At 43.3% G+C, this 19,834-nt stretch overlaps 1 protein-coding gene across 1 annotated transcript in view; it reads right to left on the bottom strand.

Annotated features, from left to right (window-relative positions):
• Smyd3 (SET and MYND domain containing 3) overlaps positions 1 to 19,834 on the bottom strand; it is a 504,787-nt gene that overhangs the window by 482,822 nt on the left and 2,131 nt on the right. The window lies entirely within an intron of this gene.

Consider the following 19,834-nt stretch of genomic DNA (forward strand, 5'->3'; position numbering starts at 1 on the left):
CCTCCACATGTATGTCATTTAAATAAAGAATAAAGTTGGCTGAGGTGAAATTATAGACAAGCATACAAATGTTTTGGTTTGATTTTTGTTTTGGTTTGTTTTTCCAAGACAGAGTTTCTCTGTAGCTTTGGAACCTGTTCTGGAACTAACTCTGTAGGCCAGGCTGGCCTCAAACTCACAGAGACCCGCCTGCCTCTGCCTCCTGAGTGCTAGGATTAAAGGTGGGCGCCACCAACACCCACTGATAAGCTTACAAACTTAACTACCCAGTACTTGATGTTTAATTCAATGTAGAAAGTGGTGCAATTTCCTCTCTAGCCAGCTGAAGTAATAGATGTCTGGAACCCCACCACTCAGGAAGCTGAGGCAGGTGGACTGACATTTCCAAGAGGGCCTGGGCTACACAATGAGACCATTTTCCATGCCGTTCACCACTGGGTTAGTGTTAAAATAAGATATGATATTTCTGGTCACTTGTTCTCCTCTAAATGAATCTTTGCCATTTCTTGACCTGGTAATTGTGAATTAAATAAATAAATAAATAAATAAATACACAGATGCTAATGATATGGTCCCGGTACTCAGGACATAGAAGCAGGAGGACACAAAGTCCAAGGTCATCCTCTGTGCCATGGCAAGTCTGAGGCTGAACTACATCAGACTTTCTCTGAAACAAATATAGAAAAATACTAATAATATTCTAAAAACATCAGAAGGTGAGGAAGTATGTGCCTGCATACACACCGCGCTCATACAAGTGCCCTGCTTTCTCCTGAAAACCAAACCTCAGCATGCCTCAGAGCCTGAAGTCGGAGAAGGAAAACCTGGTTCAAGCCAGTTAGTTCCTCATTCACGGCTATGTGGTCACGACAGCAATCTTTCTGAGTTTCACTCACCTCAAGCATCAAAGGGGACAAAACAGCACCGACTTTATGAAGTTTTCAGCCCATGCGCCTTTACCTTTACCTCATATTAGAACCACAGTGGACTCCCCAACTTTTATTCAGAGATACCAGAGCCCACACCCTCACACCTTGGGGTATAGTTTACATTTGGTTTAAGGTTATCTGGGGTCAGGAGGTTAGACCTCAATGAGGCAATATTAAATGGTAATGGAACATTAAAGATGAAGTAATTAGTGAGAAGCAATTAGAGCACCATGGATAATACCCTTGGGATAAAACAAGGTAGCGTTCATGGGACTAATGCTGCTACGGCCCGTACCACAGGCTGCTGTGGACATGGGAAAGATTCACTCTTCCTAATAACAGAACTAAATTTCTTTTGTACCCAGGTGAGTCTGTTTTCAAATGTTTCTTAAGCTACCAAGGTTAATGTGATCAAAGAAGAATACATCTTTACTGAACACGCCAGCTGAGCTGGCGGTAATTGCTTAGAACCTGGTTAGCTCACGAGACACCCAGTCATTCAAGCAAAACAGTAAAGAACATTATGCAATGAGTCACCGTGAAGTGGCAACGACGCCAGGTGTGGTGGCTCATGCCTATAATCCCAGCTCTCACAAAGTAAAGCCAAAAGGATCAGGAGTTCAAGGCAAGCCGTGGCAATGTAGCCAAATCAAGGTCAGCCTCAGATGTATGAGATCTTGTCTCACTAAGTAAATAAAGAGATGAAATGTGTTGCCAATTAAGGGAGCTGAGGAGATGGGGGTGGGGTGAGGTGGGGGGTAAAGTACTTGATGGACAAGCCTGAACCCGAGTTTAGAGCCCCAGCACCCACATAGAAAGCACAGACACATACATACTCAAGGACATACATACGTGTACACACGTACAAGCACACATACACACACACACACACACACACACACACACACCATGCTCCCCTGGCACTCTGGAGATATGTGATTGCATACTTATATTTTCAGATATAATGTGTCTCTTGAAGCTTTCTTTTAGACCATGGCACAATTAAGATGACACAAAACAGGAAAAATTCAGCTGAAATAATAATTCATGGCAAACATGGTAATTAGTATCTCTCCCTCTTTTCTCTTTTGCTCCAGTCCCCTGGCTGTCTGAAGGCATTTTAATGAAGAGGAGAGTGATCTCAATACAACTCAAGTAATTTTCCAAATTTCAGATGATGCACATCTTTATTTATTTATTTTATGAATATGAGTACTCTATCTGCATGTACAACTTTATACCAGAAGAGGACATCAGATTCCATTAGAGATGGTTGTGAGCCATGTGGTTGCTGGGAATTTCCAACCTCTGGAAGAACAATTAGTGCTCTCAAACCCTGAGCATCTCTCCAAACCTTAAATGCATCATTATTTATCCATGATTTTAACAACTGTCAATCAGAAAAAAAAAAAAATGTGTTAAGATACTGGAGAAAATACACAATGTCAACTTGAATGTGAGTAGCTACACCTTATCTGGGAGGGATTTATAAATTAAATTGCTTTGGAGCCTGTCCTGGAACTAGCTCTGTTGACCAGACTGGTCTCGAACCCACAGAGATCCACCTGCCTCTGCCTCCCTTGTGCTGGGATTAAAGGTGTGGGTCACCAATGCCCAGCTTATAAATTAAATTCTTGCCTGTAAATTTTTTCCAGTTCCCAAATTGTTATTTTTTTAATATTAATGTTGTGTGTCACCAAATACATAATTACTATTCATACATGACAAGTTTCTACAGAAACAGAAAGATCACAGACTGAATTCAGGCACAATTTGCTACTTAATTTGAACAAATTAAAACCCCTCCAGTATTCACTTTCCTAATACATAAAGTATAATTAACACCAAAAAATAACTTCAGAAAACTCTGGAAGATTAACTGAGATAACACACATGAAAACCTGTGGCATCGTGGCAGATCACAGCAAGCATTCCCTTCACCTTACACCCTCTGTGACTGTCACTATTGCTCTTCAATATGTACAATATCTTAGGCTTTGTGCTCAGTGCTGGGCACTATTCTAAAAAGAAGCTGTTTTCATTACCGTCAACCCCATTTTATCATTGAGAAAAACGAGGTCCACTCCTCACTTATCATGTCCATACAATAGATGGTACAAGCAGAGCATTCACCACAACCTAACCATAAAGCACAGAACTTTATCAAGCAGCCCTCAGGAACAGAGGGCATGGGGGCCAGCAAGATGGCTCAGTGGATAAAGCTGCTTGCCATTACACCTTAAAACAAAAATTCAATCCCTGGGACTTGCTTCAGAGAGAACTGACTGCCATAAGTTGTCCTCTGGCCCCCAAATGCATGCCGTGGCATAGACACACATTTGCATGAATGCACACACACAATAAATAAATGAATGTAACTTTTAATATTTAATTTAAAATATGTAAAAGGCCAGACATTGTAGCTCACATCTTTAATCCCAGCATTTGGGAGGCCTAGGTATTTGGACCTCTGTAAGTACAAAACCAGTCTGGTCTACACAGACAGCTCTAAGCCACTCAGGGGCCACATAATGAGACCCTATCTAAAAAAGAAAAAAAGAAAAGAAAAGAAAGAAAGAAAGAAAGAATTTCCACTGGGCAGAGGTGGCACAAACCTTTAATCCCAGCACTTGGAAGGCAGAGAGAGACAGGTGGATCTTTGTGAATTTCAGGCCAGCGAGGGCTATTACACAGAGAAATCCTGTCTTTAAAAAAAAAAAAGAAAAAGAAAAAAATTTTTTTCAAAGCTAATAGATGTTACAGCTGAACGTGATGGTAGACTGCCAAAGCAGGAGGGTCATGAGTTCAGGCCAACCTGGATTACCTAGCAAAACTGTCTCAGAACAGGTGATATCAGATTCATGACCCAACATGATGCTGTAAGTGATGCTGATCTGCAAGTAACTATGGTAACTTCAGAATTTTTTTAAAACAAAAGGGAACCAAAAGCACTGAATTCTAATTCTTGAACTGTTGGGGACCATCATCATCCTCACAGCCTCAGGTCTCTGAGATAGAAAATTACTGCCTCCTAAGAAATAAGCCCTGACCAACATTGAACTAATTTTGATCTTTATCTCTAACACCTGTCTGGGATGAGAATATTGCATGTATATAACAATTTGGTATAGCATGTACTTTGAGTCCCATTAATATCCCATCACATAGGTGGAAATTATCTCATTTTGTCAGTGAAAGAGATGAGCATTAGCCTGCCCAAGGTCACATATATCTGGCAAGCAAAAGTACTCAAAGCTAAGTTGTCTTGTTCCAAATACGGTCACTGCCATGTAGACACACAGATTGAGAAGTGGCCTCTCAACTGGAATGTAGCTCGGCAGTTGAGCACATGCTCAGCAGGCATGAATGATGTTGCACTCCATCCCCAGCACCACCCCCAAAACAGTTATCTCACCTGGAGGAAAAAAGGGGACTTGCACCTGAAATCTCAGCACTCACAAGGCTGAGAAATGGTACAACTATAAAAACAAAGCTGGCTGAAACTATATAGTTCTAGACCAGCTTCATCTATCTACATAGAAAGATCCTGTCTCCAACTAACAAGAAATAGTAATGTGCCCCCACAAAATAGTAACCCCCACAGCATACCATGCTCATCAATAATCCAAACCCTGAAGAAAATAAATGATGTCATCTTGGAGCTACAACAATTGAAGAAAGAATGAGGTCAGGAGGATGCCCGGGTCCCATCAGCCCCAAATAAACCAGTGGTTCTCAACCTATGAGTCACAACCCCTTGGGGATCAAATGGCCCTTTCACAGGGGTTGCTTAAGACCATCCTGCATATCAGATACTCACATTCACAATTCACGAAAGCAGCAAAATTACAGTTATGAAGTAGCGATGAAATAATTTTGTGATCTAGTATCACAATATGAAGAACTGTATTAAAGGGTCACAGCATTAGGAAGGTTGAGAACCAACGAAATAAACAAGGAGACAGAGAGAGAGAGAGAGAGAGAGAGAGAGAGAGAGAGAGAGAGAGAGAGAAAGATGGGGAGGGAAGTAGGAAAGATGGGGGAGAGATGAATGTAACCAAATACAACACTAGCCCCTTAATCTAAAAGACAGAGAATCTTCAAGATAACAATAAACAAAAGAACAAAAGTGTGTGTGTGTGTGTGTGTGTGTGAGAGAGAGAGAGAGAGAGAGAGAGAGAGAGAGAGAGAGAGAGAGAAAGACAGGCAGTTGTGGTACCTGCCTTCAAAACCCAGCACTCAGAAGGCAGAAAGAAGCAGGCACTCTTTGTGAGTTCAAGGTCAGCCTGTCTACATAGTGAATTCCAGGACAGCCAGAACTATAAGAGAGATTCTGTCTCAAAAATATAACAAGGACGTATAAACCAAAAATAAAGTATCTATATGCACTATTTAGAATCTAGAATGATACCAAGGATCTAATTTATGTGAGAAATAACAGATATAGAAATGACAGCAAAGCTGTACCCAGGAAACCTCAACAAGATGGCTGCCTAAACAAGGCCTGAACAAAAGCACCACCAACAGGAATGCTAACAAGGAAGGGGGAACTATCACAGGTCCCACCTTTAGACACCAACTAGGCAGCCCTAAAATCACACACATTCAAGTATCACTAAACAGACTGAGCAAATTGTATTTATATATGTTTTCATATGCATATGTTTATTATTGGAACAGTAACAAGGAAAAATAAGTCATGAATTCAAGAGAGAGCAAAGAGAGGGGCATGGGAGGAACTGAAGGGAGAATTATATATTTATAGTTTAATTTTAAATACAAAGAGAACAGATAAATGTTGGATAAATATTATTAGTAGCACAAGGCACAGTCCCTGTCTCCAGAGCTTCCAGGAGACAGAACATAATTATTAACTTCATTTTTTCAAACAGTCCATTAAACAGAACACAGGGCTAGGTACAGTAGTGTTTACTGTAATCCTCAGCATTAGGACCTGGGGTTAGCACCTACTCTGTAACTCCATTTCCAGGTGATCTGATGCCCTCTTCTACCTTCACAGGCACCAAACATGTACACACATGCAGGTGAAGCATTCATGCACAAAAAATAAAAATAAGTCAATCTTTAAAAGTAAAACCTTTCATGTAAGTAAATATACGTGCAACAAAGGTAAGGTAAACTATATAGCGCTGTGAGGGTAAAGGAGAAAAGGCAGTACTCAACAAATATGGGGTAGCTGAAGCATTTGTTCATCAACCCAAAGGAGGGAAGGAACAGGAAATGCCCCTACCTACAAGGGCTACTTCTGGGAAGTATGACCTCACTGGGAAATAAAAACAGTGCTGGCTCTACTCACCTGCCATTTCACATTTCCTAAACACGGCAGACACGTGATTCAGTGGCCTCTCAATAAATCTGTCTCCCACAAGTATTGGCTCATTAAAAACTGCTCATTACAAGATGGACTACAAATTACAATCAAATCCACTCATTAGATCTGTGACTGAAGAATTAACCACTGAAGGTAATTACTACATGGATAACATCATGCAAAAGTCTGGGAGCTTTAAAAACAGACTTACAAAATTACCTGTTGGCATGATCCTGACTGAAACAAAAGAGACTTTACCATTGAAATAAAGTTCAAGAACTTCAGCTGAGGGGACTAGAGTGATGGCTCAGAGGTTAAGAGCACTGGCTGCTCTTCCCGAGGTCCTCAGTTCAACTCCCAACAATTATATGGTAGCTCACAACCATCTATAATGAGATCTGGTGCCCTCTTCTGGCCTGCAGGGACTCATGCAGGCAAAACACTATATGTAATAAATAAGTATTTAAAAAAAGAATTTCAGCTGAAAAGCAAAGCTGAGACTTAAGAAATGAGACTTGCTGAAGCACTCCTAGATGAGCTTAGAATAACAACAAAGACTTTGAATAGGCTGTTATTATCATTTTTCACATTTATTTATTTCAGTGTTTGTCTTAATTAGAGTTTTGTTTTTTTGTTGTTTGTTTTTGTTTTTCAAGATAGGTTTCCTTTGTGTAGCTTTGGCTATCCTGGAACTAGCTCTGCAGACCAGGCTGGCCAAGAACTCACAGAGATCGGCCTGTGCTTGAGTGCTGGGATTAAAGGTGTGTACCACCATCACCTTAGTTAAGGTTTCTAAAGCTATGAAGAGACACCATGACCATGGCGACTCTTATAAAGGAAAACATTTAATTGAGGCTGGCTTACAGTTTCGGAGGTTTAGTCTATTGTCTTCATGGCAGCATCTAGGAAGACGTGGTGCTGGAGAATGAGCTGAAAGTTCTACATCTTGATCCACTGGCAACAGGAAGTGAGCTGTGTGTCCCACACTGAGCATAGTTTGTGCATATGAGACCTGAAAGCCCGCTCCCACAATGGCACACTTCCTCCAACAAGGTCACACCTCCTAATAGTGCCACTCCCTAGGACCAACCATTCAAACACATGAGGTTATGGGAGCCATTCCTATTCAAACCACCACAGCACTTAGGGGTGGGAACCTTGTGGGAATCTGTTCATTCCTTCCACATGGGGGTCCTGGGACTGAATTCAGGTCAAAAGGTTTAGCAGAAAGTCCCTTTATCCACTCAGCCATCTCATCAGCCCCAGCAATAAATTAAGAAGTAGAAATAAAAGAAGGCAGGAAAATACCTGTCATCTGCAGAGAGTTCTCTGGGAAACTGCATACCTCTGTCACTGAGACACTTATTGAGTATAAGTCTCTGTGAGTACACAGAAAAATAAGACAATGTCCCCACCTCAGGAGGCTAAATGAAGAGAGCAAGCAGCTAGCAAAATCTACCAGTACCTTATGATCATCGTGGCAAACACCTGTAGAAGCAAGTCAAGAGGGGAAAGGCTTATGGCTTCAGTGGGTACCGTCCATGGGACAGTACAGCATGGCGGCAGGAAACTGGACCAGGGCTCAACTCTGCTGGCCCACCAGCAGTGGCCCACTCCACCACGGAGACCTTCTTTCTATTCAAAGGTTCTACAACAGCGCTGCCAACCAAGGACCAAGGAAGTATGCAAGACTGGAGAGCTTTTCCCATACAAACCCGAACAGTAACCACATGAAAGCCTGCAATATGTTTTATTTCCTAAAATGTCACATGCAGTTGAAGGAAATCAGTACATCCCAAGTCAAGCAAGGAAAGCTGTTTATGAAGTCCAAATGGAGACCAAATATTTCCAGTGCTAACTCTTACAATCCTCAGAGTAACCGTCAAGGACCAGGGATGACTACAAGGAGGCAAAGGTAAACACAGTTAAGCTGCTTAACCTAAAAGGTGAATATCTAGTTGAGAAGGTTTAGCCTCACTTCATTCCTCTGGGCAAAAAGATAAAACTGTACCAAGATATCAAATCACAGAATCACTGTCATTTCTTAACCACACCCAATCCAAGGCAGAGGCAATGGAAAGGGAGGGGGGGTGACATTCCCAAGTAAGAATGGAAAGGACTGGGTAATGGTTGGTTTGAGAGAGAGAGAGAAATGGGGGTGGTGGGGGTTGCCCGAGGAAACCGCTTAGTTAGTAAAATGCTTGCTCTGAAGCCATGAGGTTGTGAGTTCAATTCCCAGCACCCCTGTGAAAGCCAAGGCCAGCAGCACACCTGCAATTCCAACACACTGGACACACAGAAACAGAAGGATTTCAGGGTAAGGGTGTGCAAAGTGAGAGGGACAGACAGGGGGGTGTGCAGAGTGGGAGGGAGATGACCAGGTGCTCAGCAGGCAAAGGCACTTGCAAGCAAGCCTGATGGCGTGAGCGTGATCCCCAGAACCCACACGGTTCAAGGAAAGCACCAGCTCCAAAAATTTTCCTCAGAGCGTCACATGTATGTTGTAATGTGTACACAAACACACACACAAGTAAATAATGAATAAAAACAAGTAAAACAATTTCCAACATAAGTAAATAAGGTGGAGATTGGCCAACAAGAGCTTGTGGCATAACCCTGACATCCTGAGTTTGAGCTCTAGATAGGGAAGAGAAAATGGACTCTAAAAGGTCATCCTGCTGTGTCACATGTATGTCCAGAGGGAGAGAGAGGAAGACAGACAGACAGACAGAGGAGGGACTTACACACGGCTGGGGGGAGTGAACAGCATCTAAGTGAAATGCTATGAACTCACAACTCAGAAGCTATCTAATTAAATTCATTCTTTTATTTACAGAATGAGTAAGATAATATTTAGTAGGCAATTAGAGAACTGTAAATTACCATGTCTAGGTACCACCTTAAGGCTTTGATTTAATAAGTAGCCCAGCATCAAGGCGCTTACACATTTCCTGGGTGATTCCAATCCACAGCGATACAGAGAACCACTTAGCTCACAGATGCATCCATGGCTGGAGCCTGGGAGAACAAAGGAGAAGGGGGCAGAGTAGGAGGCATGGGGCAGAAAGGCAAACAGAAGGTGGGAGAATGAGTTCATTCTCAGTTCATGCCCAGAGACACCAACAGTTACAGAAGTGGTTCAGCAGTGAGGAGCACTTGCCCAGAGACAACCCGAGTTCATTTCCCCGCAGCCACGTCAGGAGGCTCACAACTCCAGTTCCAGGGTATGCAATGCCCTCCTCTGGCCTATTATAAGGGTACTTGCACACGTGTTTGTGCACACACACAACACACACATAATTTTTAAAGTAAAATATTGAAGACAAAATAGTCTCCATATTGAACAAGTGACAGAAACCAGAACTCTTTTGAGACATGATCTTATCTCACTATGTATCCTAACTAAGCTGGTCTGGAACAGGTGGTTTTCCTCTGCCTCCCAAATACTGGGATTACAGGTGTCACAACACCTGTCACAGTTCTCAATTAGTTTCTATAAACAGGAAACACAAGCCAGTGGTAAAGGCTATTCTGCATTAGCAAAATCCCCATGCAGAAGACCTTGGACCTATGGTCCTCAGGGGATGCAAGCATAACGAGGCTGTCCACAGAGGGGTTGCTGTGCAGCCTGTTTCTGGAGATGGATCCTCAACACTTGTCCTGCCTACTGTTCCCAGTTGGTAGAACTCTTTAGATTAAGAAGTGTGGCCTCGCTGGGCGTTGGTGGTGCATGCCTTTGATCCTAGCACTTAGGAGGCAGAGGCAGGCGGATCTCTGTGAATTTAAGGACAGCCTGGTCTACAGAGTGAGTGTCAGGACAGGCTCCAAAGTAATACAGAGAAACTCTGCCTCGAAAACCTGAAAAAGAAAAAAGAAAACAAAACAAAACAAAAAAGTGTGGCCTCATGGGAGGATGTGTCACTGGGGGCAAACAGCACTGTCTTCCTACCATCATACTCCCTGTCATTGATGGTGATGGACTCTACCCCTCTGGAACCAAGATCACCAAATAAACTCTTCCTTCTGTAAGTTGCCTTGGTCACTGTGCTTTGTCACAGCAAGAGAAAACTAAATCTCACAGGTAAGTGATAAATACAATTTTAAAAAATAAGAAAACAAAGTAAATCAAAGAAAAATAAAATGCTTATACAGTGGAAAGCCTACTGCAAAACAAAACAAAACCAGGGAACAGCAGAAATGCTCAATGGGTATAGGAAGGCACCCGCTGCCACCCTGACAACCTCAGTTCAATCCCCAGAACACACCGTAGAGGGAGGGGAGGAAGGGGGGAAAAGCGATTATTACACCAGGCCTCTCTGTTCAGTTTTCAGTTTTACTTTCAGCTTCTCCCAACACCTGTGATTACTGACCTGGACCTTACTGGACGTAAGTCCATTAATTGGACTTTGCCTATGGCTTTCTTCAGCTTGCTACTCTCTCCCTTTCTGTCCCATCTGCAGACTCCTAAAGGGCAGGGAGGGAAGTAGCAGCTTTTATGCAAATATTCACAGCTCAGAGCCTTGAATTTGCTGGACCTTGAGAGAAGCTGGGCTAGGGGATAGAGTTAGGGCCCTATACTCCAAGGTAACCTCACATTTTACTTTAAAAGTAGGTGTTGTGATTAGGAAGAGCAGAGTCAGGGCCATGTGCTCAAAATGGTGACAATAAAGGATTGTCTTTTACTTGCCAAAAAAAAAAAAAAAAAAAAAAAATCTTTTACAGCAATAAATCCCATTGTAAAGAAACAGACCAGAAAATTATTTCCCCCAGATCACACCAAGGACATCAAGTTCAAATAGGACTATCAAAATTTGTTGTGACTTTAATTCTAAAAATGTGGCCACTGTTAATAATCCACCTTTACAACAGAAATCTACCACGGTATTTCTTTATGGTGAGGGATGTTTGGGTGTTTTGCTTTTTGTTCTGTTTTGTTTTATTTTGGAGGGATTCTTTTTGTAGGGAATTTTCTTGTGTGTTCGTGATGCTGTGCATTGAATCCAGGGATTCTGCATGCTCACTTACTGTTCTACCAAAGCCAAAGCCAAACCCAGGTAACAAGTTGGGAGGGCCACTATTGTTTTCCTTTTGTTTGTCTGAGGTTTTTTTTTTGGGGGGGTGGAGACTGCTCACATACTTGAAGCCATCTTTCTGCCTCAGTATCCCAAGTGCTGGGAATACAGGTGTGAGCCACCATGCCAGGCTCAGTTAACACACGTTAATGGCTGAAAATTTAAATTGCTTTCTGCAAAGTATTTGTGTGCTTTTCTTCCCATTGTCCACCAGAGGGAGCTCTGCCTCTATTATAATTAAGATGGCAAAGGAAGTCTAAAATTTAATGTGTAAAACCTTTAAATGTGGGAGATGTAGGTTTTGTGTAAAACTCAAATAATAGAGCCTTCAAATATTCTCAGAGTAAGTAGCTATAAAATAATCAGGTTGCTAAGAATTTTAAAAGTACAGAAATCAGCTCGCCTTAGTTGAATGTGCAAACAAGTTACACAGCCATCTTGGAATCACATACAGAAAATGTGTTATTTTGACTCAGTGTATGTTAGAGCCTGAAGTGGCACATTGCTGACGAGCTCCCTGCTGATGCTGCTGATGCTGACCCACAGACCATCCACTGGAGAATCAAGAACTGAATTAAAAGCACAGTAAATTTGGACTGTAAGACTAAACTGGGGGTGCAAACATTTGGGGAGATATCCACACAACCCTTAAATTCCTCAGTTCGGGTTTCCTGAAGAGGCTGATCTTTGATGTTCCTTTGCCTGTTAATCTCAAAGAGTGTCCCCTGGGCAAGGGCTCCGTAATGCTCCTCGGGCATTGCCCACCCGGTGCCTCTACATCTATGCCCATGCTCCCACAAGAAAGTGCTTGACACACTCAGGGTGCAGCTCTGTGGCAGAGCACAAGTTCTGATTCTACTCCCAGCACATGGAAAAAAGAAAAGTGGGGGTGGGGAGGGGGCTGTGCTTGCACTATTTAGTCAACTTACATCAACAGAACCTTGGGTGAACCTTATGGAAATGATCCCAAGAGTGTCGGCTAAGGGTAAGAGGAAGGACGTGCTGGGTATACCAATAGGTTGGTTTGAGCAGCAGGACCCAGAAAACGTTCTGTGGCGGCATATACTTGCAATCCCAGTACTGGGAAGGCAAAGATTGAAGAGGATGTCTAGGTCTAGCTAGCCAGCAGTAAAGCCTAGTTGGTCAATAGAGACCCTGTCTCAAAGGAAGTGGGCAGCATTGCCTAGGACAACACCCAAGACTACCTTAAAGCCTACCCATACATGTATACACACATGGCAACATACACACATGCTTTTACAAATTAAAACCATATTGAATGCACTTCTAACCCACCAGTTTCAAGGCTTGACAATTATTCGGACAGTAAAAACTAAGGGAAACTGGCAACTCAGACTCTTGGGAAGCCCACTGCCATGCTTGGGAGTATAATGTCTTTTCCTAACTGCCAGTCTTCTAGAATGCCCATGCTTGCACATCTATATTCATTCACACTAAGTAAAGGCACTTGCCACCAAGTTAGCAATCTGAATTTGATCTCCAAGACCCACATAGTGGGCCAAGAAAACTGACTCCCACAAATCATCCTTTGACCACCACAAAACGAGTGTGCACACACACAAAATATATAATTGTTTAAACCACTTCTTGGTAAACTCCAACTTTTCTTCACACTGAAAATTCCTTCCACAGCTATCAAGAATTCCTGCAAAATGAGTAGCAGTCTCTCGGTTGGTCAGGGAGACGGCTGCATCCCCTGTTCTTGTCTTTGCAGATTCATGCGTGGAGATGTCCTAGAGGTCCTGGAACTCACTTTGTAGACCAGGGTACTCTTGAACATCAGAGATCCACCTGCATGGCCAGCACAATACATACAAATCTGGGACTCCAAAGGTTGAAACAGGATCGGCGGTTGTGGGAGTTCCATTGGACATAAAATTGTATTGGGGCGCTTTGGCCCAATGGGTGTGGTCTTCTCTGGGGCTACATGATCCGAATACCCGAATAAAAGGCAAGGGCCAAGCAAAGGATGCGCTCTTGAGTGTAGGAGAGCTGGCAGTGAGCCATAGAAACTCGCATGGTTGGTGGCTTGGTTCTGATTCCCTTTTGGAAGGACCCACGATGAAAACGGTAAAGGTATATCGGCTGGATCAGTAGTGGCAGCAGCTTCGTTCTGTATTGTGAGTATACATTATTGATTGGCACCTACTGATAAATCAGACTTGATCAGAGTTCCCTCCCTCTTTAAAGAACTGCTTGCCCCAAGTCCATGGTGGCACAGGTTTGTGAGCCTAGTCCTGACATATGGAGAGTCAGGAGCAGGAGGGTGACGTCAAGGACTAACCTGGAACTGTATGAAACCTGGTATCAAAATAAATAAATAAATAAACAAATAAAGCCTAAAACACAACTGTTAGCTCCAGCCTGGTCTACACAGTAAGCATCAGAGGACCTTGTTACATGGTAGTACATGTAACTCCATGGTGAAAAATAAATAGTAAGTTTCCATGATTATTCTGCAATATTTCAGTTTTAATTTTTGTTTGCTTGTTTTCAAGACAGGGTTTCTCTGTATAGCCCTAATCATCCCAGTTTTAATTACTTTATGCTATAAATATCATCAACAGATAAGATCCACATAAACAAAACCTTGTATGACACATATGGTGGTCTATGTCTGTGTCACCAACACTTGGGAGGGGGAGGCAAGAGGACCAGTAGATCAAAGTCATCCTTGAGTACAAGGTGAGTTCCAAGCCAGCTTGGGCCATAGACCTTGCCTCAAAAACAAGCTTGCCATTGTCCTCAGCAGGCGTTTGGGTTTTTTCCTAATCTTCCTACTGAATTTGTTTTAATAATTTTTAGGCGTGTGAAGGGGCTGCCTCAAAAGACAGCATACATGAAGTGCAGTCAAGATCACAGGCATTAGCTGGCTACTCTGAGTCCTGTCCCATGAAGGTCAGGGGTAAACAAGAATTCCACAGCATAAAGATTTCTGGACATCAGAAACGACAGTCTAAGCAGCAAAGAGCAAATCCAAATGCAGGGATAAATGGGCGGTCCAATGGGAAGGAGTCTCCATGACAAGACAAAAAAAGAAAACAAAAAGCCTATGGCAGGTAGCTGGCTGGTCCTGGGGGGTTCACCATCTGGGGGTAGAATCAGTACTGGAGAAGTCTGTGCTGTAGTGACTCCAGGCACCATCCTCTACCCATCCGACGTCTTTCTGTTCTTGAGCCCTCCAAGCAAGCATCAAGAGTCTGGAAATGGAGAACAGCTTACTGCTGTCTGCAGAGAGGGTCCTCCTGTCTTATTAAGAGCATCCTCTGTTATGGCATTCACACAGACCAAAGGTTTTCATCCTGTCCTCTGCTGTGGCAATCACATAGACCAAAGGTTTTCAGGCTCAGAGTTCAGCCACACGACCCTTTCCCAAACCTCCTTTCAAAAGAAAACAAGCAAAACAAAAGGAATTATAAATCCTACCTACGAAGAAAACTGGAAGCCATGGCCACAGTGTCCTTTTCCAACTCACCTAATTATCAGTCTCTCCATCTCATTTCACTCCAGGTCTCTGACCCTCAGGTAAACCCATCAGCCATTACCAGGAATGCCCACGCCCTGATTTCAAAACAGCTCTATAGTTCTAGCCTGTAAAACAAAAAGAAACTCTTGTCTGGGGGTGGGGGAGGGGTGGGTTTAGCCTGAATGAGAATACCCACCACACCACAGGCTCATATATTTTCATGCTCGCTCCCAGGTTGATGAATTGATTGGGGAGGACTGGGAGATGTGGCCTTTTGGAGTAGGTATGTCCTTGGAGGAAGTGTGTTATTGGGGGTGGGCTTTGAGGTTTCAAAGGCTCATGCCAGGCCCAGTCTGTCTGTCTGTCTGTCTGTCTTTTTCCTTCTCCCTTCCTCCTTCTCTGTCTCTCTCCCTCTCTCCTTCCCTTCCTCCCTCCTTCCCCCTCTCCCCCCTCCCCCTTTCTCTCTTCCCCTTCCTCTCTCTCTCCCTCTCTGATGGGAGATGTCATTCTGTAAATATATTTCTCTTATTGGTTAATGAATAAAGCACTGTTGGCCAATAGGAAAGCAAGATAGGTGGGACTAGGAGACAAGGAGGATTTGAGTAAGGAGGAGTCAAATGTAGAGACTTCAGAGAACAGAGGTCTAGGCCCTCTCTCTGGTAAGATGAGACCACATGGAAATACTAAGATTAATAGAAATGGGTTAATATTTAAGACAGAGCTAGCCAATAAGAAACATTAGAAATAGGCCAACAGCTTTATAGCTAATACAGCATCTCTGTGTGTTATTTGGTGCTGGTGTGGCTGTGGGACCAAGCTGGCAGGAAAAACCTATTCTTAACATCCCTCCCTGTCTCTCTCCCTCCTTCCCTACCTCCCCCCCCTCCACATCCTGCCTATGGATCAAGATGTAAGCTGTCCACTACTGCTCCAGTCCATGCCTGTCTGCTTCTCGCCATGATAACAAAGCTCTGAAACTGTATACAAGCCCCCAGTTAAATGCCTCTTTTTATGAGTTGCCTTGGTCATGGCGTCTCTTCACAGTAATAGAACAGTGACTAAGAAAGAAAGACTGAAAAAAGCAGGATGTTATGGCCTGTAATCATGGCACTGGGGAAGCTGAAGCAGGCCTTCTGTAAGTTCAAGGTCAGCCTATATATTGGACATCTGGAGTGCAGACAGCCTGAGCTGAGTAGCTCAGTTGGTTAACTGCCTGCCATACAGGTATGGAGCAGAGGTCACTCACTCCCTGAAGACCCACCTAAAAGAGCCAAGTGTGGCACACATTATTCTTATCTCACTCAGAGCTAGAGAAGCAGCCAGGAGCCTAGTCTACGTGGTGAGTCCTAGGACAGTAAGAGACCCTGTTTCAATAAAACAAATGTAGACAGTGCACTCAAAGCTGTCTTCCAGTACCCACGCACATATACACATGTGCATACACCCATAAACATGTACACACAGAAATAAATAAATAAAAATGAAAAGGCCTGTAGTCAGACACATGCCTGTCTATAAATCCCAGCACTCAGGAGGTAGGGACAAGAGGCCCAGAAGTTCACTGACAGCTTGGGCTACAGTGAGTTCAGGCCAGTCTGGGTGACATAATGACATAAGACCCTGTCCTAAAGCACAAAAAGTTCCCTTCCTCCACCATCACACTCACCCAAACATTCCTGGGTTAACACAAGGCTCAGTGCCAAGCAGCTGGCTACCGAGACAAGACAAAAAGCACCGCTCTACTAAGTGTTCCGATGTCAAATGAAAACAAGGTTTTAGTGATCCCACAACACTGGACACCAAGCTCACACTTCAGCAGGCGAGTGCCTCTTCTAAAAAACTATGTCCAATCTCCTAAGTCCGAGTCACTCAGCAACTCACACCTCTTTTTTTCAGTTTGTTCTTAAATGTATTTCATTTATATGTATGGGAATGTTGCCTGCATGTATGTCTGTGCATCATATGCACGTGCCTAATGTCTACAGAAGCCAGAAAATGGTATTAGATTCCCTGGGAGAGCAGTTACAGATGGTTGCGTGCCACCATGTGGGTGCTGGGAATCAAACCTGGATTCTTTGGAATAACCAGCACCCCAATCTCTCTGGCCATCTCTCTGGCACCAAGGTAATGCCCATTTCAATGTTTTAGTTTGCTTGTTTGTCTTTGAAATAGGGTCTCACTAAGCAGCTGACTGTCTTGGAATGTGCTACATAAACTCAAAGATCTGCCTGCTTCTGTCCCCAAGTGCTGGGATTAAAGGCCTGTAGCAATACACCTGACTTTATCTCTTACCTTTCAATCACTACTACTGCCTTCTCAAGGAAGCATCATAAGACATGGAGCGGTATCCCCTTGTCTCCAGTCAAGGCCAGTCCTTAGCCAAGACAGACTTTGCCATCTTACTAAATCATGTTCCTGTCTTGCCATAATGGCCTAAATATATACAACTCAAATATGGCTACCTTGTTTTCTCCAAGTGCCCTAATCTATCTCCTGAATATGATGTGCTTTGTTTTATAGTTCATCTTTATCTGAAATATCTTCCCTAATAAACAACCAGGAAATTTCAAATGCATCAAACATCTAACTTTTCCCGTTAGCATCAGACTGGAGCATAACTCCTTACCACTCTGAATAGCTGCTTTGAAGAGGTGTTTCTCCAAGGTCTTCCGAGAGGGACAATCTGGATGCAGTGTAGCAAACGCCTCAGATGCTGGTAACTTTCTGTATCCTCACCGTTCTCTGCTGCAAGGAGTAGCCATCTCATCTTTTGGGATGTCACTTCACTGTGCTCCCATGCCTGGTGTCCATATCACACAGTCCTTTGTCATGATGCCCACCCTTCACTCAGTCACCAACCTCCTCCATCTGCCTCACTGTGGTAAGAGCATTCACAGCATTTTAGAATCCCCTGCGCACAGGTTCCCCTGCGTCGTCACTGTACCACCGTTCCCTCTACCACTACGTGCTATGGCCAGCATAGCTATCTTTTCTCGTGATTCTTGGTAACAGGGCTGGGGTGTGGCATGGTGGCAGAATACTTGCCTGGCATGTATAAAGCCCTGGGTTCCATCCCCAAAATTACAAAAAAAATAATGAGATCCCAGATAAAGAGAAAAAGAAGTAGAGACAATCACCCACTACCATACAATTATCACCTGTCCTCAGTCCATTCAGCGTCCACCCCAACCACAGAACGTGGGCCAGAACAGTAGGAGCGGGTAATTCCCAGTATGAGTTTACCTATATCTGCCCACAAAAGCAGGAAAGGAAGACATTCCCACTTCCAAGCCATCTTCTTCCCTCCTGGGAGGCGCAAAGCTATTTAACTACAGAAGGAACAGTTAGAGTTTGTCCACAGACAGTATTGATATGGAAGACAAAGGCAAGTTGGTCCTTTCTAAACTATCCCCATAAATAATTACCCTCTGCTGTGTGCTTTCTATGCTAGCATAGAGAGGTTAGGCTTCGGGCGGTGCCTTGGTAAGAAGACCTAGAAAAACAAGACGATTACAGCACCGCTATCTGGAGATTCCTTTCCAAAATCTCATTCATGTATATCTATGTGTGTGTACGACATGTGTGAACAGACACCTGCAGAGAGCAGGAGGGAATCAGAGCCCCTGCAGCTGGAATTACACGTGGTTGGGAGCCGCATGACTCAGATGCTGGGGATCGAACCTGGGTCCTCTGGAAGAGCGAGAGGTGCTCTTACTTAGTCTCTGAGCCACTTCTCCAGACCCTAAAGTGAAATTTCACTCTGCATTTAATCAAATCAAGCTGAAAGTAAACACAACCCATCTAACAATCCCTCTTTTGTATCAACAGCAAACTAAAAATGTGTACAACAGCAGAGAAAAAAATATGAATGATTTCAATTCACAATTACAATGATTCACAATTTTATCTTTTTCTTTTCCAGTTGCTAGGCAATCACTCTATCTTGGAGCTTTACCCTCAGCTTCTTGTCTTTTCCACTCATGACATGGAAAACCAGAAGCCATTCCTTAAGGAGAACAACCCAAGTCAGGAAGCAGATTCAAGTTTCTTCATTAGAAGAAGAAAAAAAAGCCAGACACACTAGTACACTCGGCACTTGGGAGTCAGAAGTGAGGTCAGGAGTCCAAGGTCATCCTCAGCCGTGTAGCTAGTGGTAAGTCTTTGTAAACTATAAGAAATCCTATCTAAAAGTAAACAAATGGACAAATAAATACACAAATATGTACTAATCAAAGCACTAATCAAAGGTAAAGGAAAGCAAGTAGAACATTTTCAAAAATCATTTCCCGATACTAGTAAAGTAATTGTAATATCTGTTCCTTTGTTCTATTTTTATCCCCATAAATATTACAAAGTCCATGTTTTACTATGTAATTGTGTAATATTTCAAATAGAAAACAAAAAGGTTTACCAGGCATGGTAGCACTCTTTAATTTCAGCATTCGGGAGGCAGAGGCAGGCGGATCTCTGCATTCAAGGCCAGCTAGTCTTCATAGTGAGTTCCAGGGCAGCCAGAGCAAATAGAAAAACCCTGCCTCAGAGATGGAGGGGGGAAACAGTTTACAAGCTGGGCATGGTGGCACACATCTTTAACCCTGGCAGAGGCAGTCCCATCTCTGTGTGTTTGAGGCCAGCCTGGTCTACATAGTGAGTTCTAGAACAGCCAGAGCAAATGGTAAGACCCTGCCTCAAAGAGGAGGGGAGGAAAAAAGAAAGAAAGAATAAAACAAAACAAAACAAAAATACCCAAGAACCAGGTGTTGGTGGTGCATGCCTTTAATCCCAACACTCAGGAGACAGAGGCAGGTGATCTCTGTTAGTTCCAGGCCAGCCTGGTCTACAGAGCAAGTTCCAGGACAGGATCCAAAGCAATACAGAGAAACCCTGTCTTGAAAAACAAAACAAAAGCCAGGAGCAGTGATTCATGCCTTTAATCCCAGCACTTGGGAGGCAGAGGCAAGTGGATCTCTGTGAGTTCAAGGCTAGCCTGGTCTACAGAGCAAGTACCAGTTCC

Source organism: Phodopus roborovskii, unplaced genomic scaffold (genome assembly GCF_943737965.1).
Source record: "Phodopus roborovskii unplaced genomic scaffold, PHOROB, whole genome shotgun sequence".
NCBI classification, from domain to species: domain Eukaryota; kingdom Metazoa; phylum Chordata; class Mammalia; order Rodentia; family Cricetidae; genus Phodopus; species Phodopus roborovskii.